General features: G+C 38.9%; 1 long non-coding RNA gene across 1 annotated transcript; it reads left to right on the top strand.

The window, feature by feature from the left end:
• Positions 1-904: 904 nt before the first annotated feature.
• LOC310923209 lies at positions 905-21,538 on the top strand. The gene is made up of 4 exons (XR_014592564.1): positions 905-1,069; positions 2,938-3,093; positions 18,001-18,053; positions 21,325-21,538. It is a non-coding gene; the product is annotated as an uncharacterized lncRNA (long non-coding RNA).
• Positions 21,539-23,255: the final 1,717 nt, after the last annotated feature.

Here is a 23,255-nt window from a genome sequence, read left to right as displayed (position 1 = left end):
CATTCAGTGTGATAGAGCCTGAAGCTGAGGACACTCAGACTCAGCTGCACAGAACTGACCTTAGGTGAACTTCCTCTACCCATAATATATTGGTGAAAATCTGATGTGGGCCTGGAAGAAGCAAAGTCAAAATACAGATCCTACATGCTTGTCTTGATTTTGGAACTTGAAAGCTATGAAAATGTTCTGGATCAATAAAATGCAATTAACAAAATTAACTTAATTGAATTACATCAACAGCCTACAGGTCATGAACAGACCACCCTCTCTTAGCAACTTCTGCTTCTCAGTGGTTTTGTTTGGCTATTGATCTTCCCGTATCATGATTCTACTGAGATGAGATTTTCTTTGCTGTGGAGGGCTTATATATCTCAAAATAACTTTCCCAGAGAAATAATTAATTTTCACAAGTGTTGAGGCAGAAGGTGAGTCCTAACTGAGACAACTTCCATTGGCCCTATTCTTGAATTTGGGAAGGATTTGAAAAATAGGCACCTCTTTCTCTTCCCATCCTATTTCAAATTTATGAAAGAAGAATAGCTGAAAATGACAGCTGTTTAAAAAAAAATCTGTATATTTTTGTTTGCTCTGTGAAAAGAAAAAAAAAGAGGAAAAGAATACTAGGGATCTGTAGAAGAAAAAGAAAATAATTAGTTCTTTTAAAAGTGAGGTATATGGACCTAGCCTTAACCAATACAGATCTTTCTTTTTAGAAAAGCTGATATTCAAATTATAGATGGTAGCTGTAATTCCTCACATAAAACAGAATGGTACTTTCCCTGCATCCATACAATCTAACCAGAGTGGAGGTGCTGAAACCCTATACCTAGATAAATAAAACCAGGAAACCTGTCCAAAAGTCTCACATATACTCAGTACTTGAAAAAGGTGTTGGACAGGGTGAGGAGAACAGCTTCATGATTACTTCTGGATGGGTTTGCATTTCAGCAGCTATAATGATTTATCATTAATCCTTGCTCTCAAAAGCTAGCTCCTGAAATGAAAAGGTGTGTCGGCAACACTCATCAAACCATGACATGGGAGACTGTCCTGTTCTGCTGTGGAAAAGGTCAGTTCTGCCATGAGTTTCTACATAATACCTTGGCATTACATAGCTTTAATGTTACTGGTGACAAAATGGTCTAAAAACATCTGGCAGAGTATAGGGAGAAGTAATGATCTATGCTAGAATGAGGAATATAGTTAAGTATTCAGGCTAAAAAGGATTTACCAAATGGCTTTATGAAGGGTACGTGAACTGCAGATCAGTACTCCTTCCAGTATTAAGAAAAGAACTGTTTTTGCATGCCCAAGAAGCCACTGAAACTGATTGCAGAAAATGGCTTTTTATTCTGTTCTTGTATTTCTCTCTGATTTTTTTTTTTTTTTTTTTTTTTTTTTTGAGATGGCGCTTGGAACAGATAAAAACTGCAAGAAGGATTTGAAAGGGGCTTTAAATAAAAGGGAATATATTTTCCTATTTTCCTACCTTCCCTTACTCAATCATCAAATTATTCTTCTATACTTCTCCAGAAGGAGAAAAAGACAAAAATTAGATACCTGCAATCAGCTCTCTGGATTTTTGATTTGAAAAACTTGGAAGATGAAAATTTCAAAGAGAAAATCACCATATTATTTAAATCGGCCTGTATGAAAGAAATTCCCCCCCAGAAATTAATCTCTGAGAGCAGACTTCAGGCAGCTCATCTTCTTGCAGTGTGATTGCTAGAAAATGCACTTGGAATGACTGAACATTGTTGCTGTGAATAAAACAACATAAAGCCAGCAGTGTGCCCTTGTGGTGAAGGCAGCCAAGCACATCCTGGGCTCTCTGGCAGGTCCAGGGCACTGGTAATTCTCTGCTCAGCACTGGTAAGAGAGAGTCTGGTGAGCTGAGTTTGTGACTCAGTGTGTTTATCAACAACCTCTCCTAATGCTGATACTAATATGCAGATGAAAAAAAAAAAACAAATCCTTTCTTCACCTCTAATGTTGATGCACCATTTTAATGTTGGCATAACCCACACTTCCCTGACACCTCCCAAGAGAATTAAGAACAAGGACTTTTTTACTCTGAGAGTTATGTGGGCCCTGATGAGTGCTATGTGGGGATTTTTGTGCAGTTTATGCCATTTAACTGTGAACTCTGTATCTTGGATATCAGTACCAAGTGCCTGATGAGGAGCCTAGCAAGGACTGCTGAATCAGTGTTCAGTGCTAAGAAAAACCATGCTGTACTTTGGGGTACTAGAAATCTTGTTACTCCACATTTTAGTTGTAAATAATTATTTTTAAAACACATTGGAGACTTCCTAGTCTTGATATACTGCTGTATATGGCATTTCCTCCTTTACCCATTTCTTTCAGGCAAGAAGCTTCTCTGTCTGTGTTGATCTTGAGGATATATTTATCAAATTATGGTTTTGTTTATTATTTGTGTACCTGCTGCTGTGTAACCAGCAACACCCACACTGCTCAAGGAAATTCCACAGAATATAGTGGAATATATAGTGTTCAACTGAAAACTTTCATTTTAATTAAACTGTACACAAGCATTATGCTACTTTAATAACACCCATTTTCTATATGGTCCAGAGAGAAGCTCAGGAAGGCTGAGATTATTGCATCATATGGTAAATTCACATTGCATTAAAATAATTCCTAGTGAGATATGTAGGGCCAACATACCAGAATACCTCAGGGAAATAAGCTGCATTTTTGTGCACAACCCACTCAGGGTGGGTTAATGGATGTGATTTCACATTAAAGGAAGTGATTGGTTCATGTTTACAGTAAGAACTACAATGATTAAAAATAATAATCTTGAGCAGATACCCTGTAAACTAATCTTGAGAAAAGGAAAGATGAAATGCAAATCACAACTTCTTAATAGATTTAAAGCTCTGATTTTGTATTTTGTTACCTGGGCCACTGCAGCATGCTTTCTTGCTTGATTATGTCTGACGATGACCCTTCCTGGGAGAAGAAAGGTTTTGGCAACAGGAAGATAGAACTTGGAATCCTAAAGAGAATGAAAAAACCACAGGGAAAAAAAGAAGCACAACCTAAAGCATAACACTCTGAAACAACAAGGTAGGAGGAGAAAAAAATTGCCTTGTGCCAATCAAGTTAAAGGAAGAAAAGCAGCAATGTGCAGTGCAGGCTTCAGGCACCAGGAAATCCAGATGGTAAACAGAAGAGGTATCCCATTTTTACACCACTGACCCATGCACAGTAATGTTTTGTGGTCACTCTTTTCTGATTATCCAACTTTGCTGTTCACTGTAAAAGACAAAATGCAGAAAATATTGGCAAGATTTTTTTTTAACAGGTGGTTAGACTTTGCACAAGTAAAATTTTGTTTTAACCTGTCCAAGTCAATTAGAAGGCATCAACAAAAATATTCTGAAAACCTCAAATCGAGATTCTTTAGAAAAAAAGGACAATTTACAAGCTGTTTAAAAAAAAACCTATCCCAAGCAAGAATAGATAATGAAGCAAGGCAAAAACCTGAAACATCTCATTCTGATGCAAAGCCTAACCAAAAATAGGGATAGAATACAGAAGTGGTGCTATCAATGGTAAATTTAATGCCTGGTTTATGAGACTAAAGTAGCAGCCAAACATCATGAATAAAGATATGTTCTGTTATATCTGAAAGCTTGTGAAAGCATACTGTCACCATGGCAACACTGTGGCATTTATAGGAACTGTTAGAGCTTAACAACCAGTGATATTTCTCAAAAAAAAAAAAAAATTTTAAAAATATAAATAAATAAATTAATTAAAAAAAAAAAAACAAAAAAACAAAAAAAAAAAACAAAACAAACAAAAAAACAAAACAAAACAAAACAAAACAAAACAAAAAAAAAAAAAAAAAAAAAAAAAAAAAAAAAAAAAAAAAAAAAAAACACCATACATGTATTAAGCATCAGTGGGACCATTCAAACCTCATGAAGTTCCACAAGGGCCAAGTGCTGGATCCTGCACGTGGGTTGGGGCAACAAACACAGGCTGGGGGAAGAAAGAAGGATGGAGAGCAGTGCTGAGGAGAAGGGCTTGTGGGTGCTGGTGGATGAGAGCCTAGACATGCAGGTGGCCACACCACTGGTTCTCCTGCAGTAAAACCAAAACTCACAGAAGACAGAAGGGAGTGGGATAGGACTCACTGGGTTTCACAATTTTATTAGAAGTGGAGGATGCATTTTCTATGGTAAACTAGCACGAGGTCACTTCAATATGGACAACATTTCACACATTCTGCTTTAGAACTGATTATAAGCAAGCCCTCTTTATCTCTGCTGCCTTGAGAAAGACCTTTCACACCTTGCTGCTCCTTCTAGACCATAAAGATGATGATGCAGATGTTTAAGAGGATGATGGGGACTGTTCATTTGTGTGTCAGCTGCTTTTAGAGTGATGGCAACAAAAGAACAGGAGCCATGGCAGTTTCACATTGTAGTGCTGTAGAAATTTCACAAAATCTATTAAAAGAATCTAAAACTCAGCAGAAGAACTCCAGAAGCACTGAAAACAGTATGTGCAAGGTAGGAAACTAATAGCTTTATTTTAATGTAGACAACATCAGTGTGAATAGAACATTTGCCATAAGCACAGACATATGACTAAGCATATTTAGGTAAACAAGGCTGGGGAAAAAAAGTTAGATTCTGTGTTGAAGAGAATTCAGGTCACTGCCACAATCCCAGTCCTGCTGTAGATCAAAGGTTTCCATTTTCTTCCATGCAGTTTGTGAGGGTCTGTGGCCTGCTTCTATGTGGCCATTGACATGGGCAGTTTGTTGATTTTTGATCCAATTTTAATATAAATTCCTACCAAACAGTCTCCAGATCAGAGAAGAAATTACAATTCCTCATTTAGACTCCTTGAAATTATCCCATGAAATCACAACTTATGTGGGTAGATGTAATATTTCTGTGTAGGGCTCTAAATCAGCAAAATCCTTGTGTACCTGTCCCAAGAGGCTCACAGGCCAGGCAGCCACCCATCAGCCATGCACCACACCTCCTTTGGGGGACTGTATGTGGTAAAAGTTCATTAATTTATGCTTCATGGATCACTTTGTCAAAATTAAGCATTACACATTGTCTCAGAATTCACAGTGGATTGAACAAAAAAATACAAAAAAGACAAGTTTTATTATTCATGCTTCCTTTAATTCACACAAAATCCTCTTTTTGGGAACATTCTTTAAAGTCCATTTGATACCTCACAAACCCTATCTCTGGTTTCTGGAGAAGAAGTTTGCCCTGACAGCTGCATCAGTCAACGGATGGGTTAATTTTTCTCTCCCAGTCAGCTGTTAATGATGGATCCTTCCTTTGAGAGAAAGCTCACATCCTGCCAGTTGTGTGGCAAGGGTGGGTGCATTTCCCTGAAGGTTCAACACATACCCATCAGTAATCCCTGTATGGCTCTGGCAGAGAGTTGTGTATTTCTGTGTGTCATTCCTGACACGTGAGCTGCTTTAGAGTCAGCTCATGCCCACACAAGTTGCACCCAAACCTCTCATTTTATGTGTAAGACAGAGAAGAATCAAATTGCTCTCTCTGAAGGAAAGAAATACGGAACCATGGGTCAAGGTCCTGGTGAGGAGACCTGAGAACAAGACAATGCTGTGAATCTGCCAAAAAAGCGAGAAGCAGAGGAGAATGGCACCATAAATCCACCAAACAAGGTGATAAAGCAGGAACAAGCAGTTGATAAGGAAAGCAAGAATTTGGATTGAATTTTTGTGCTAACCTGTAGCCATTGGCACTGCAAAGTTCACACCCATTGGCTGTAGATGCTCTTTAGTCACATAATCCCCTTTCCCACAGAGCATAATGGGTAAAATCAGTGGTATTTAAATGAATGTGAGAAAATATTTACCCAAGGAATGTAGTTTGATATTGTTTTCTACAGGGAAGATGTTGATCTGTCACTGTTTGGAGGATGTAAAAGTGGTGAGCTGGCATGCAGAGAGGGTGGATTTACCCAAACACCCATCTCTGTGCAGGCAGTAAAAAAATGTTTCTTCTTCATCTATGTATTATCTGTCTGTCTGCCTGTCTATCTATCTTACTTATCTCCTTGCACTCTGCTTATAACCCATATTTGGGACAATACTGACTGCAGTACAGAAGCAGCATCAGGGCTGTTCTCTCACACACCCCCCAGACGTCACTGAGAACAGAATCCTGTCTCAGTTCCCTGCTGTTAGTCCAGCACTTTCATTTAAAGGTCATGGCTGAGATATAAAACTCTTGAAATCCTCACTGGAGTAAAAGAGCTTTGCTCTCTGGTGTTGTCCAATAAGGAAGTCCTAGCCTGTCCTTATTTGGCCTTAGCTCTCCAGTGTGAGAGTAACCCCTTCACTTAAACTCCTTGCACTGACACAGAAGAAACTAACATAAATGTGGTATTAAAAAAAACCCCTAACATTGAAAAAATTACACATATTCCCTCCAATTCTACAGCATGTATATTTGCTTTAATTACATCAAAGAATTTTAATTCTAATTCCAAAAAGAATTTTTAAAGTTGCACAGGATTTTCTACAGAAACTGATAGAATAAACAAATGCCCAAAGCAGAGTGATGCAGAGCTGTCTGAGCACAGCTGCATTAGCACCTAAGCCCTCCCTTTCCAACCTCATTAATATTTCAGTCTTTCCAGAGCAAATACATATCCTCATGAGACACAGTGAGGTGCCAGAGACTCCTCTAAGGGCTGGAATAATAATCTCTCCATTCAAAGTCTGGTCTGGTTTCTCAAGAGGAGAAAAGAGAAAGTGAGGTGTCACAAGACTGAATCACCATCATGTTTTCAAAAGCTTCTACTAGACTTTGGGACTGTGATGGAAAAATTTTCTGCTGCAGTGGGGGAGCTGGTGTGAATTTCCTATCTTTGCTACAGTCAATTTAGCAATATCCACAGATAGGCCGATTTGAAGTGACTGCCCAGCAGTATTAAATTACCCTTAACAGACTGCCTTATCCCATGGTTTACAAAAATATCTCCTTAGGATGCTTCCAAACATACCAGAAATGCCGGCCAGCCAAGTTCTCCAAAATAGTCCTCAGTTAGCAACTTCCAAACTCCACACAAGAATCAAATTGCTTCACTTGCATACTGTTCCACACCTCCTTGATCAGAGTGATTGCCTCCCCCTTTGGGGTACAATTATAAGGAAATGTATTTCTCTTTCAAAAGAGAATAAGATTTATGGAGCCCTCAAATAAACAGAACCTGACAGAGGAGAGAAATCCCAGGTGAGTGGGAGAAACGCTATTACTGCTCTTTCATAAATACTGTCAACACACGGTTTTAGGCAGCATTTAGTGTGCCAACAGGAACATTTCTTGTACACTACAATGACACTACCTTTGGGAAATTATCTGAAAGGTTTAGTTTGCTATGATCTAGGTGCCCTGGCACCAATGGATATGCAGCTAGTGCCAGTACCTCATGGCTCCTGGAGAAGGCGGCTGTGTTCTCGTCCCCTCCTGCCCAGGTTACCTTCTGCCAAAGGTTATCCTACCACACCCCCGCAGTGAGCTGTGCTCCAATTTCAGTGATGACAAGTCACAGCCCAGCTCCTTTATGTGAGCTCATCAGGGAGCCGTGTTTGGGGCTGTGTTGCCCTGCTGTGAACTGTGATAGCCATCGTTCAGAGCCACCCCTCCTTTCACTGCCTCTGCTACAAATAGCGGCAACCTTTACCCGATGGACGGGACATGCAGCAAAGGAAATAAATAACTCCCAAGTGTCACAGCTAGAGCCAGAGCCTCAGCTCAGATGAGTCAGCATAGCCCCAGCTGTACCAGCTACAGGGCTGGCTTTGTTTCTTCCCTTGCAGACTGCTTGCCAAAGCACAAAGGAAAGCCTCCCATCTGCTTGGCATTATTAGAGCACGAGCGAAATGGGTACATCCAAAACCTTGCCTGAAAACAGCCAGCATGTGCCTTCCCTCCCCACTCCACCATGTTCAAGAAGCCTGGCATCACTGGGAACTTTTTCAAGACTTATCTGTGTGCAGGAGTCTGTTCTTTTCCCTCCTGGCAGGACAACAGATGTTGTTATTGCTATAGTGTTCCAGTGCTGCTCAACAATGCTTGCAAATATCCACTTGGACTACAAGTAGATCCACTAAATTTTAAGTAATCTTTAAAACCTCTCTTTCCTTGATTGGTCCTGCAGACAGGTTTTTGTTTACATTGACTTCCAGGAATGGATCTTCCTTGTACAAATGCTTTCAAAGATATTTATAGATAAAGGTGTGTGGTGGTTATTTGTGGATTCTTAGCACCAATGTTTCAGTCATATAAACCAAATAAACAGACTGAATGAATACACAAAACACAGGGTTTGAAACACATGGAAGACTGAAATTTATTTGAATATGCTGTTGCAAGGACAAAGCAAAATAATCTATCTTAGTAGAAATAGTTTGGGAAGAAAGTGACAGAGATAGCCCAAAATAATTACATATCTTATTTGCAACAAAGATTGCAGTGATCTGCTAATATTAATCACTGTTTAATGCTAAGAAAGAGCATCTTGTTGAATAGGTGGGAAAATGGAGGATATTTTTCTGGAAGTGTTCTAGATCTTTTTATGTTATGGAATGGGACGCTTCCTCTTTTGTATTTGGTTATAACATATAAAGAGCCTTGTACAACTTGAAAAGCTAAATTATACCTTTCTCTACAGACTCTTGTTAGTGAAAAAAGGCTGTGTAAGAGATTGTGTGCTCTAGTGTCTCAGCTTTTTGTAAGAGATCTCATACAGTACATATTGTTCCAATGCATTCTGAAGAGTTCTGCTAACACAAATTTTTATGTTTTTCACAGTGAGAATATTCATTAATCTACTTTCAAGAAATTAATTTGCTTTTGCATTTAATTAAAATAATTTTATGTGTATTTGTACATTGCAACTCCTGCAATATTTGGAAAAATGTGAAACAGAAACAAAATAACATCGTGGGATATTTCTTTATCAGAGTGCTAAATAAACCTCCATAATCTTAGTCTTTAAGCAAGAGCATTGCTGCAGGATGGATGAGCTACAGCTGATCCTCCTCTAAGCTGGAGGGGAGAGGCTTGAAAAGCAAATGTATCTGTAGTGTCCTACACAATAACCAAAAATGTTTGGATGTGGGATGGACCAGGATCTGCTGCAGGTTGACAAAAATCATATGCCCCCCACGATGGAAGGCAGCAGCCACTCAGTGCCTGTAGCACTGCAGCATTTATCCAGAGGCATAAATAACTTGTGTTTGAAATGGGAAAAAGATTTTGGAAGGAAGCCTAAAGTAAGTCAAGTAGTAGTTTAGTTCAAGGTCAAACGTTTCTTCTTCTTATTTAAAACCAGAGCCAGGCTTACAGACACAGTTAGCAAGAAAATATTTTTTATATCACCAGATCTGCCACATCAAGAGAATTGCCAGGATTTGCGATTCAACTTGACTGTTTCTAGACAGCAGAGCATATGCTGTGCTACTGCCTGCCTGGCATGTCTGCTCCCAAAAATGTCTGTCTGGGTGTGTGCCCACCTTTACTTTCTCCTTCCTTGCACATTCATTCTTCCTTCCAGTGGGAAGGAGACACTGCTGGATGACACAGACAGTCTAGGCATGGTCACTGGCACCTCTGAAATTACCTGCAAAATATTCCCAGGAAAAGAAATACCTCAAAAGTGGTCAAGAACAGCACTGTGTCAGCTGAACATCACTTTAGTGGTAGGAGGAAGGAAAAGAAATAGAAGAAAAAGCAGCATGAAGCATGGACAGGTGAAACATTCACAGGATTACAATCACTCTTTCATGGAACTAGGGTCAGTAAATATTTATAAACCTCAGTAATAATAATGTCTCAGCCACCAACTGATAAAATTGCAGAGGACTGACTAATAGAAGGAGATAAAACTTTAGGAATAACCAGTGTAATTAAGATCCTTTTTCTCTTTCTCTTTCTCTTTTTCTTTTTCTTTTTCCTTTTTTTCCCTGAGGAGTTGCTCACCTGGTGAAAGAAAAACAGAATTCTGATGATAAACAAAACAATTATTAAAAAAGAAGAAAGATATAAACTGAGACAGTGTACCGCTGTGTCCAAAGGTGATGGTGCTCAGTTCTAAAAGGCCTCTGGTATTCTGGCTACAGGAAGCCTTTCAGCCCACACATTATGTCACAGCCTTTAATGTTATTTAAGCATTATACACACATCATACACAGTTAAAAGTCTTTCCTAAAGCTGCAATCATTCAAGACAGTAACTGTGTTTGCTTTCATGGACCAAGCTATTTAAGAAAATGTTTTCCTGGCATTTTTTCTAGGCGTTACCTGAATGCAGTTAATAACCATTAATAACCATGGGAGAAAAGTGCAGCACATGGAAAATCTGTGAGTGCTAGGAAAGATCAGCTTTTGATACACTCATTTTAAATGGCAAAACTTAGGATAGACAAAGTTTTGTCCAGTTTTGAAGAAAACTGATTTAAAAAGATAAATGTACTTAATGACTCGGTGATAAACACATGCAGTCCATTATTTTCTTTTTGGGATCAGGTTAAACACCTGATAATACCTATTCATACTTGTTTATCACTCCAACCACATTGCTGCAATACACCACACATTTCTCTGAGACACTGAAGCTCTGGAGCTGACCTTCAGCTGCCATAATTTGCCCCAATATAATCAGAGGTACACACAGATTAGCAGTGGTGAGATAGTGGTAACTCCAGAAACTATTGAAGGCATCCAGGCTGAAATGTGACACACACAATGTATGTGTGAATGAATTCAAAGTATTTTAACTAGAAACATTAATAGTGGAGTGGCAGCACTTATTTATTGCTATTTCTTGACGGGGCATTCTCTGCACAATGTTCTGTTCAAATTATATGCAAAAAATAGAAAAGCCTCTGAAACAAGCAAGTTCAAAGGAGGAACATGATCAACAGAAAACCATTTGAGGCACAGGGGCCTGCAGTCTTACCAAGTAGACTCAAATATCCTACTACTGCAGGTATTTATATAGTTCTGCTGACTTAACAACCACTTACACTTTTTGGCCTTTCAGAATTTCTTGGATAAAAATTACAATTTAGCAATAAACACATCCAAGAGGATGTTCTTCTCTCCCTTTTGAGTTAACACCTAGGGGATTCTTTTGCCCTTCTCTGTCACCTGAGATAGACTGGATGGGTCTGTCCAGTCCCGTGATATCGCTGGGTGCTCCACAACACAATCCTGATTTGCAGGTATCCTATATTAGTGGAGCAATTGGTTTTCCATTATGAAATATCTCATGGAATGTAGCAAGCACACAGCTGTGCCAAGACCATGTGCACGATTTTCCTATACCACCCATACTAGTTTCACTGATTACTCACTTCCTTAGCTACAAAAACACATGGCAAGTTTCTTCTGGCTCAAACATCTGTACACAAACTATTCCAGCAAAGATGTTTCCATTCACTCACACCTTAGTTGCTGTGACTGACATTTTAAACCTACCTTACACCAAACAAAACTTGATTACAGAAAATGCCAGGCTAACAAATTTAATTACATCCCTCCATAATGTATCTTGTACTGTAGTGTGCTGCATAGTCTAAATGGATATACCAGCACTGCCCTTTTCACCTATGCGTTATCCTTTTCTTCTTGAAAATCTGGTATCAGGCTGGAATTGCCCTCCTCCTGCAGGCACATATTCCCCTTCTTTGAACCCTTTTAAAGACAGATCTCTGTGTGCAAGAAGAGCCTCCTGGTACACCCTTCAGCTGTTGGCATTGTTAAAGGAAGTTGATGGGTTTCATTTCAACAATAAAACAGTACTAGAAATGGATCTGTTCTTTTTTTTTTTTTTTCTATAGACCATCCCCTATACTGTTTTAGTTAATGCATTGTGGAATGTTTAAAATGCAAACTCCCCTTTAATGTGGAAATGTACACACAAAATATTTTGAATTCATCTACATAAGGTGTGTGAGGATATATAAAATGAGTCAAAGTTCTCCTAAAAGCTTGAATTACTCACTACATTTGCTAAAGAGGTTGCCAGCTTTCTGAGTTACCTCCTGCAAACATCTGGATTTGAGAATCTGTGAAAAGCCATATTTTTGCACCAATGGAATCTGTGCAATAGTTTGAAATGTGCACCCCACAGGCTAGTTTTCTTCCTCTGTGTACACTCTTCAAAACAGAGTGTGCAGATACAACAGATACCAGCACTTCAATCCTTCTTCACAGCAAATACCTTAGATGTGTACTCATAATAATATAACCAAATATGCTAAATCTTTTAGAGGCACCAACATGGCTGACAAGTTGAAAACTTGTTATCTTACCAGCCATAAATACAGACCTAAACAATATTTGCAGCTGAAAATTTCAGTAAATGGGTTTTATACTAAGCTTTCTGGTATCAGTGAAAGATGAACTGTAATATACTTTCCATGAGAGAAACAGGGAATACACAACAAGATAATCAGTACACATTAATTTAATTATTGCTATTTTTAAGCCTGATGTCAGTATTTTGCCCTGCTATATAGGACATAATATAATAATAATAATGTTATTAAATTAATGAAGAATATTAGAAAACTTCTGTGAAACAGATACCTTAATCTAGTTTTGGAGGAACTTGAACCACTTCCCACAGCAGCTAGAGGTAGTTACAATAATCTTTAGTTTCCATTCTTCTGCACTTGTATTTCTAAACATAAATGATCAAAAATTGTCAGAAGAATGATGAATACACAAGTTAAAAAGCTGCATTTTTAAGGCTTAGAATTTTCCACAAAAAAAAGCCCCAAAAACTCAGATGAAAATCCTATTTTGTGTGTAAGAAGCAATTAGCTTACAGTGCTGTCATTTTCTAAAAACAAGGCTATAATTTCAGCCCTGCAGCTTTTCAGTGGATCCTGCCTGGCTGAGTACAGCAGCTACCCTGCAGACTGTCTGAAATATTCTTCAGCAGAATATTAACATTCAATAGGTGTACCAAAAAAAAACCCCAAAACCCACCAACAGAGAAAAACCACCAACAACAACAAAAAAACCAAACCCACAGGGTATTCTCATGTTTGTGCAAAATCAGAGCAAAAAATCTACTTCTCTCTTCTTCTCTATTGATTGTTACCAGTAATCTCTCTGTTTAACTGCAATTAACACAATTTGTATCAGTCATTCTGAATACTGATGACAATTTATCGTCTTCAGACAAATTTCCCAATCCCTTACCTTAAAATATAGTGGATAATATGGATGCCAATGGCGTACTTTATTTAGAAAATAATCTGAACCTGCAATGGGAGAGGTATTGTCAGTAACATTGACTGCTTAACTTCTGAACTTCTTTCTAGGTGATTTGCCCTGGGAGTTTTACTTGTTTCTTTGTCCTAAAGCTGCCCTTAATTTAGCTGTTTTTATTTTGACGGGAAAATACATGACTAAAGCAAAAAGATCCCAGTTTTCCTTTCTTATGACAAAAATGAAGTCAGTTTTAGAATGTCAGATAGACCAATTAAAAAATGTAAAGGTTTTTTTGTTGGGTTTTTTTGGGGTGGTTTTTTGTTTTGTTTTTGTTTGTTGGTTTGGTTTTTTGTTTGTTTGTTTTTGTTTGGTTTTTTGGGTTTTTTTGTTTTTCCCTGAGAGTTTTTATTTAAAAGCAGACAAATACCCATATTCTTACATAGAGACCCAAAACCATTTTAAGTTGGTCATTTGTTTTGTCCTCTTACAGGGAAGTTCAGTTTTCAGATATTCTGTATTTTGACGGACCAGAGAAAGACTATGGGATATTATTCTTCTCCCATATTTCTTTCAGATTTCTCCTATGGACAATAGATTTGAAGCTCACCAGAACTATCTTTCTTTTTCTGACCCATGAGGCTTTTCCCGTGGAGGCATCTTTTATTTTTAAACATTAACTCTGTCAGCTATGTTGTGGTTGTCAGGGTCAGCCTCGCGGAGCGTGGGACTGCGGTTTTGTGCACGTAGGAGGACAAACTGAACTTGCAGAGATGATGCAGAACTGCCACCCAGGTCACCACAGTGCAGAGATGGTCATTCTGTGAACACCCGTGTGCACCCTGTGGGTGGTCTGGCTCATGACCATTCACCATCTGGCTTCTCATGCTCTACATGATGCCTTAAGCTTTTAGCTTTTATATTTTTCAAATCCTGTGCAGCATTAGTGCATAACTTTGAACTCCATATAGTGTTAGTTGCTGTCTTCACATTTTGGTCAGACAAAATAATCCTTCCAGGCCTGAGAACCAAGGATACTCTGTGGCTTCAGGCCCTGAAAAATATAAATAAAAGTGAATCAGAGAGGAGAACACAGAGGGAATGTGACTTCATTACCTGAAGTAATTGGAGAATTAACCACAATATGCAAACAGACCAAACTTCTGTCTGTCTGAAAAACTCATGACTGTCGTCTGTGTTGGGTGTAGGCTCTGTGAGGCTTTTGCACTGCCTAAGGTGTACCTGTTGAACTCCTTTAATAAATACCCACTTTATTCTCTCAACTCTGCCTACCTCTGTTCCAGGTAGCCACTCCAAGGCATCACAGCCAAATATAAACAAGGAGGAAAACACCTCCCTCTGCTGTCCCATAAAAACCTCCATCCACACTTCCCTCAGAACCTTGTCCTTTGCAGGTAGCCAGAACTATCCAGGGACATAGGCCTGGCACACTCTCTCAGTGAATGAAAATTATTTCAGCTGCCTGCACATCTCTTTGCAGAGCATTTACAGAACACACCTCAGTGAAATCACAAGGCTGTCTGCTCTATGATTCCATTAATCTCACATCATGGTATGCCTCTGCCTCTGCAGGAAAATGTTTCTGGAAGGATTTTTCAGCTCCTTGTTCTCCTTCCTCAGGATCTATTTCTCTAGATGAGCTTCAAGAAGGGTGTCCCAGGGGCCCTCTGCTACAGGAAGCAGTTTCTGGAAGGATAATTCACAAGGTTTAGAAGCCCATCCGTGTCTAGAAGATTCATGACGAGACTTGATAAAAGATGCTAAACTGCATTCCCAGAAGACTTCTGGCATAGGTGTTTCATAATATTGGACAGAAGCTTTATATTTTGCCTTTAAGTACTCTCAGATCACACAAGGTGTTACAGACTCAGTAACACATTTCTACAGAGCTGCTGCTCTGTGATCCAGGCAAGCTGGGAGTTCTTCCTGGGAGTACCTTTTTGTGAGGAAGAAACTCATCATCACACACTTCCCTTTAAACAATCCTCCTTGTGAAAAAATTGTTATCCACTCTGCTCTAAAAAACTTAGCAAGTCTGCAAAAAGAAAAGGAATGATGAATCTCTTAGAGGAAAAACTATCACATAACAGGCGAGAATCTATAAATCCATAAATCATACAAATTAAGAAACTCCCAAGGAAGGGGAGGTTTGCTTCTATCACTTTACATGCATTTTTTATTAAGTAACTATTGGATTAAAGAAAAAACAACAACAACCACCAAACAAACAAACCCCCCAAACAAAAACAAAAACAACCAAAAACCAAAACAAAAAAGAAAACAAAAACATAAACAAAAAAACACAAAAACAAAAAACAAAACAAACAACAAAACAAAACAAAACAACAACAGAAAAAACAACAACAACAACAACAAAAAAAGAAAAACCAAAAAAATCCCACCAACCAGAAATAATCCCAGGGTCCATTTTATGAATATGTAAAAGCTGGATGCTGCTGCCACACCGTGAGCTGGATGTCAGAGGAGGCAGTGCTTCTGCTGGGATCTGGTCCCAGTAAGGTTAAAGCAGGAGCCAGAAAATAAGAAGGAAAAACCCTGAGGTACCTCTGACCAAGCTGGTCAGAGAGGGGAGTCAGGAAAACAGTCTTGTGAGTTCCAGCAGTCATTAATCAGGGAGGGTTTAGGATTTCAGAGTTATGTTCATATAGTCCCCTTAACATTGCTTTGGGCATCTGAAGTTTTTTGAACATGACTTTTGGGTTTCACAGATGATATATGGTCAGTTCTAGTAGGGTTTGCAATGAGTGCATCATATCCTGGCTTCCATCCCTCAAGGTGGCAAACTCCAAGACTTATTTGATTTGAAAATATTAAGCTCTACAGATGCCTTTGAATAAAAATAATCTAAAAATTCTTCAATAAATACCATACAACATTGGTATTCCAGGTAATTTCCTACCGCACTGGTAATGGAGTGAATTTGCATCTCCAGGTATTTAACAGAAAATTTCCTTTAGTGCCCTTCAAAGAAAGCTTTTTTTTCTGAGCCAATGTCATTAAAATACTTTCCAGAGCCTTGACGTACTTAGCTATAAAGCTGTGTCTTATACTTTTTGAAAATGGAGACTTGAAGATAATTATGTTTAATATTTAGATGTGCTTCAGTTCCAAACTCTATCTGGATTTCAAACACTGTAAATAAAGGCAGCCTTTATTTTTAGGAAAAAAAAATAAAACAATTAATTTTGATTAAAAGCCACACCTGCAATACTGAGACATTCACTGCGACTCAAGAGACACTTCTGCCAGCCTGTTAGTGTTCTTCTATTTTTGTCTGCCCACAGAATCTGTTACTTACATTGGGTACTGGAGGTGGGGGCCCTGAACTGCTGCTCCCCACAAGCAGAACATTGCAACAGCGTGCCACACACTCTGTACCAGGTGTCCCTCTTGCAGGATCTCTGCCAGCCCCCTCACTCAGAGGAGAAAGGACCATGCAAACCTCAATTTTCCTGCAGAAGTTCTTCTCACTGATACTTTTCCTGTTTGGGGAATTTTTCCTTTGGTAGGTGTGTGAAGGTGCATGAAATATCTCCTTTAACATAAACCATTCAAAATGTAATTTAGACATTATCTGACGGTAGTAAATAAGCAGTAGGACTCCTAAATTTTCATTTGTAGAACTATCTGAAGAACATGTGGCTCCCCTGTGGTAACCTCAGAAGACAACCTTGATATGGCACGATCTGTTTCCCTGCCTTGTCTATTCAGCACACTTCTACACTGGAATTTCATCCTTGTGGTCCAGATATCAGCCAGCATTTTCCACAACAATTGCTTGACCTTTCCAGCTTTCCCATATATGTTCAGTTTGGCAGATTATTTTTTTTTTTTTTTTTTTTTTTTTTTTTTTTTTTTTTTTTTTTTTTTTTTTTTTTGGTAAAACTGAGAACAGTAAAATAATGGAGCTTTTCTAAAGGATGGCTCAGCCTGGACATGAAATATATACCTCTGCCAGGGCAAATTGAGAAGGATAAAATATTGGGGAGGTTAGAAATATTAAGAAAAGAAATCTTGTTCAGAAATCTGAAGGAACAGTCATGGCATAAATATGGTTTACTTTGGAGGCCGTGGGCTTCCCTTCTCTCCTGTCCTAACATAAGTGATCATCTCACTTTTGCATCCACTGCTGTAACTTTGCCTCAGCCTGTGCACAAAGCAGAGAGCCTGGAATCCTGGCTCAGCCAGAGAAAGATGTGAGAGATTTTGTTTTGCACTCAGTGTAAATATAATTCATAATCTGATGGTCAACACTGACATATGTTTATACGATCCCAACCTAAGGAGACTCCTAAAATTTGGCTAAGAACAAGATGAAAATAGCAAATGCCAGGGCAGAGAAGGCTGTTTTCTCTGCCTGCAGAAGGAAGGGAGAAGAAAAAAAAAAAAAAAAAAAAAAAAGGATAAGTTGTAGGGTGACATCTTCTCTGGAGGGATCTAAACCATCAGTATGATACAGGCAGCTTTAAATCATCTTAACCCAGAGGTGGCATTGGATGCACAAGTGTTTGCAAATTATCTTGTACTCATACAGTTTTATCTTTCCTTCATCTGTACTCCTTAGTGTGCCCTGAGACAATACCAAAAACATCCTTAACGTCATTTACATAGCTCATAATAAAGGTCAAGATTTCAAAGTTAATTTACTTTTCCCATATTTTTCTCTACTTCCCAATTTTGCCTCAACACAGCCTAGATGTGAAACCCAGCATGACATGACAGGAATTCTGCTGAATATATAAAGGTTTGTAAAAGATTCTGCTTCTCTTCCTTTAGCTGGTTTATGCAGGCAGCTGGGTAAAATTCGGGTGGTGTGTGCAAGCAAGAGATTACTAGATGTCTGGTGGCTGGCAGCTCCAGAAAAACACTGATTTAAACTTACACTTTGAATGGACAAAGCAGAATAAGAGTGTGCAGATAGATATATCTTTAATCCATAGGCTTACTAGTAACAAACAAGTAATGAGCAATTTTATTGCTATAATTTTAAAGATTGAAGAGGGATGACTTCCAAAAGGCATTATATAGAAATTGTGATTTGGTGTGATGCAGTTCAGTAATGTCAGCCAGGACACATTTTATGTCCAACTCTCATTAAAATAACCCTAGAATTACATCACTGAACAGATTTTAGTAAGAAACTATAATAACTACCTAACTCACATTATTTAGCTTGCCTTAAAAGTCATCTCAAAATAACATAAAGGCCTTTGGAATAATGAGGATGAAGAGACATGTGAAAGCTTAATGAGCAGGCTGCTGGCTTTCCTGCAGTTTGATTTTGCCCTGATTTTCAATAACTTTGCAGAGCTGAGAGCTGCTGCTGAGAAGTGAGGCAGGATTCTCTCAGCAGTAAGGTTGGCTGTTGCAGCGACACAATTGCTGACCTTCCGAGCAATTTGGAATGATGAGTGTGTTTTTCCCTTTCAAGAATCCTGCTTCCTTTACAAAAAAAGTGCCCCTTCTCACAATGATGTCATCATTTGAGAGTGTGTCATGAAAGGAAGAGGTAGCTCCTTAAATAAACCCACACAGCTAAACTTTCTGTACAATGTGCTGCAGAATCTCAGACGAGGAAGCTGGTAACGCCCAAGTGATTCTTATCTACTGTTTTGGTTAAATTAGGACCTTAAGGAAATGAAAGTCATCCTGCTGGCTAATCCAGAGATGCCAAAGGTGGCAGTGCTTTCTCAGTGGAACCCATGGAAATTCCATGATGAATGTTTTGCACACCCAGCAACACAATAGCTCACACTGACACAGCCAGATTGGGACTTTTCCCCCCACAGCTGTTGTCACTGATCTAATGTCATACACTACATTCAGAGCAGGAAATAACTGAATATAATACAAGTTAATTTAGGAAAATAGTCATAAAAGCAGTTATTCAGTGTCAAGAATACTACCTGAACAAAGGCTGCAAACATTTCAGCTGGGAGTATAAACATTTCACATGGCAAAAGATCAGTTACGCAATTCTCTTTTCCAAATAGAATAGTAACTAGCATATCTTAATGCTAACCACTTAATGCCCTGACTCATGGAATTTGTAATTCTCCAAAAGTAAAATTAGTGCCCTGAATTAAAGCTAAAAGCATGTGAGCCCACATAAGGAAACAGAGCTATTTACTACTGCAGTTAATTTACATTCAAGATAAGCTCACATTTTCCATGACTGGGACAACTGACTTAATTCTGTTTTAAAAGGTAGTAATAATGTAATGGCTTCTCTTTGATAGGCCCATAACACATTAATTAAGATAAATCTGAAGGATTCTGTACTAAAGGGAGCATGCTCTTGTCACAAATAAGGGAAAAGTATGGTACGCTGAAAAAGATATTTCAAAAGAAGCAAAGCTTCACTGCATACTACTACATTCTTCCATGTTAAAAAATCTTTTATTTACTAATAGAAATACACTACAAATGTATAACTATAACAATATTATAACTGCTAATAGGTCAATAAAGCCCATGTACATTCCTATTTTGAAAAGAAATTGATTATACAGACCTCACCTTGTTTAGGCTGATATTTCAAAAATCAGCAATGATCTCAAATTACATTGTTTTTTCTGCCTTTTTTCTTTTGCTTTGAAGCATTAATGAAAAACCACCAAGCCAATAAATAGAACCTAAGCTACTGTAGAATGCTTTTGGACAAGCAGCAGTGAGAAATTCCACTCCGTTTCCACTCCCTCCTCCAACCTCCTCCAGGTTATCCATATTTTGGTACTTCACCAAGGAACTGAGGACGTTTTCTGCTAGAAAAATCTGCACCCAGCCATTCATCTCTCTGTTTCTTGCTTTGAGAGAGGCTTTCCACAGTCCAACAGAGTCAGTGTGTGTCACAAAAAGGGGCAGTCCCACCCCCACTCCACCTTCCAGCCCCAAAGGCTGCCACCACTCCCTTTGCATCAGACAGAGCTGTTGTGCAACTGCAGCATAAATCAGGTGTGGAAAATTTACATGAGGAATTAAAAATGAAGCAAAACAAAGACATTATCATCAGACCAGTTAGCATCTCAAGAGATGGGCACAGAAAGAGGAAACTGAAGACAGAGGAGCAGGGCTCTCTTCCAGCAGCAGCTGATTATTAAATTGGCTTTAGGCTGCAGATTTAAAGTGCATCTTAAGCCTTGGTGCAGAGCTGGGGAGGAAAATGACCGTACAGTCACCTCTTCTTAGAAACAAAGAGGTTAGAAGAGAGGGGGGGACATGGGTGTGGCAGATGGTGGGTACCAGACCAGCAGCAGGATGGACACAGACCCAGGGTAAAAGGAAGCAGATGGATGCAGTGATTTCAGCAGTCTGTGAGCGTGGAGAGAGGGGAAAAGCAGCTGTGGGTGGGGAGAGGGAGAAGCTGTAGGAAAAAGTCTGAAGGCAGAGAAGACTTGGGGGACAGAGAATTGCAAAACCATGGTTTCATTTAAGTGCACATGAGAGCAAGAGAAAAGTGTAAATGCTGAAAGGAAGAGGCAGAAGTTTTCTGCATATCAAAACAACCAGGAAGAAACCACAAGAACATACCAGCTCAGAGGATGTGTGATACTTGGAGACACATATTAAGGTGCTAAGATTGTAATCACACCCTAAACCAAAGCCATATCTGGTAAAGGAGCAGATTATTAATGGCAAAATGCAAGAATCTCAGCCACCCCTACCCACACTTCTCTACACTCTTTGTACACCCCCTGACACCACCAGCAGACACCTTTCTTTTGTTCTCACTGTGAGACCATGAGACAAAACAAGGAGAAAACTCCAGGGCCCAAAATTTGGGGTGTTGTTTATCTATCACATACTTGCATGTTGAAGAGGGTGCTTGTAGTGTTTTTAAGTTTAATGTGATAAAGCTAAAGCTTTAAATGGTTAGCCACTTTGATGGTTTAACCACTTAAAGAAAATAAAAGGGAATATCTAAAAGTCTTCCTTGTGTTCTCTATCCTTCTTAAATTATTTTAATAAGAAATGGGAACCATTTAATCTTGAAATAAGACATATTTTTTTCACAGAAAGAACAATCAAACACTGGAACAAACTCCCTGCAGATGTGGTGAGGTCTCCATCTCTGAAGCTTTTCGAAATGGGATTGGACAAGGTGCTGGATAATCTCCTTGAAGCTGCTTTCCTACAAAAGGGATCTTCCAGACTGATCTATCCTGTGATTCTATGACTCATTTGATATATCTGGTCTGTCAAAATTTAAAAAGAGGAATAAAAAAGAGAAACACGGAGCATTGTTCTGGGAGATCTTGTTAAACATCATAAAGATGAAAAAATGTTTTCATTACTCTTAAATTGTTCTGATTAATCTCACCACTGGTTTTCAAACCTCCTTCCAGTATCTTGACACTCAGTCTTGTTGAAGACAGGTTCAGGAAACATACTGGGGTGATTTCTAACTAAAGGCTGCAGCAATGAACCCAGAAAATGTTACTAAATTAGGGTGTCATTGCTTTCACAAGCATAAGGTTATTTATCAATAAACCTTTCTGATGATGTTAGATCTTAGTAGCCCTTACGACTTTCCACATTATGAAACCACATTTCACATGAAATTCATATAAAAATAAGATATAAAATAACATTGGAACACTTGTGAAATTTAAGAGAGAAGGTGGCTTATCAGAACTAGAGATTCCTCATTTTTGTTTTTCAGACTTTTCAGTGGTATGACAGATCTTTTCCCTTTTGCCTGCCTAGGTAACTTTGCTCTGTTTTGGGGGAGCTAATATTGATAATTAACTCTAATTCACTCCTTTATTGGCAATCAACTGTAAGACGAAAGAGATATTGTTCAAAATCCTCATTTGACTTCAAATAGAGACCTCAGGTTTTTTAATTTATTTAATTTATTTATTTAATTAATGTTTTATTAATTGGGGTATATACTGCAGAGCAACACACAGCAAGCCAATACTGCTGTTAGCACTGGTCAGAGAGTTTATTTAACAAATCCAGTTTACTTTTTTCCTATTGACAGACACTATTTGAAATACTTCCTTTTGAAGGGGTGAGCAATAAAAACTCACAGCCAGCAGGGTCACATCCTCATCTCCTGTGCTCCCAGCATATGAACGGGCAGAGCTTCCCCCCTCTTCAGTCAACCTGCTCTGTGATCAACCCTCCAAGGATTTGGCAATTGCTCATTCAAAACAATACATATATTGACCTTGCTCTCTACTTCCTCTCCATGCCAAGCCATTCTGAAAATCTTGATGTACAGCCCTCCCTGTTTCACCCTGCTGTCCCACCTCCCCTGCAGCCTCAGAGGCCCCACCTGGCACAGGTCTTGTCAGAAGCTGTCACCCTCTGCAAGGCTTTCACCACTTGAAATTACACCTGCTGTCAGCAGAGACACCTCAGCATCCTCTTATCTGGGCATCTAATAAGGACCTGTGTCAAAGAGCTGCACTCGAGTCACTTGTTCAAGTCACCCTGGCTTAATGCAGAGCAGCCAGCCTATAAACAATTTATCAGTCCCTGCTGCATCCACATCTGCAAGGCACTGAGGGTGCCTGGAATGCAAAGGTGCTGGTGTTTTCAGCAAGGCAATGCCCTTACACCACAAGACACAGCCTTGCTTTGTCATTGCTGCAGTAATATTAGGGACAGCTGCAAAATCAGCTATTTCTCCTGTTCATCCTGCTATGCCAATTGCCTATTTCATTTCAGAGAATTCTAAATGGTCACATGAATATTTCAGCTTAAATTAACTTTTCAGCATTCACCTGGTTCTTCATCACAACTGAGGGGCATATTATCACCCTCCCTTTGATTTTTTTCCTGTTCCAGTTCAGAAGAACGTGCTGTGCTGGTAGACTCAGTCAGTTTCATTTTTCTGCACAACATCTTACCAAAATGTTAAGCATAGAGGACTACTTCACCAAGAAAAGACACACTCTTTTGATAGATATTTATAAGCTCCTAATTGTGTAAAAAA

Source organism: Zosterops lateralis (assembly GCF_965231275.1).
Source record: "Zosterops lateralis genome assembly, chromosome: Z".
In the NCBI taxonomy this organism is placed as follows: Eukaryota; Metazoa; Chordata; class Aves; order Passeriformes; family Zosteropidae; genus Zosterops; species Zosterops lateralis.
This window is presented reverse-complemented; position numbering and strand designations above follow the sequence as displayed.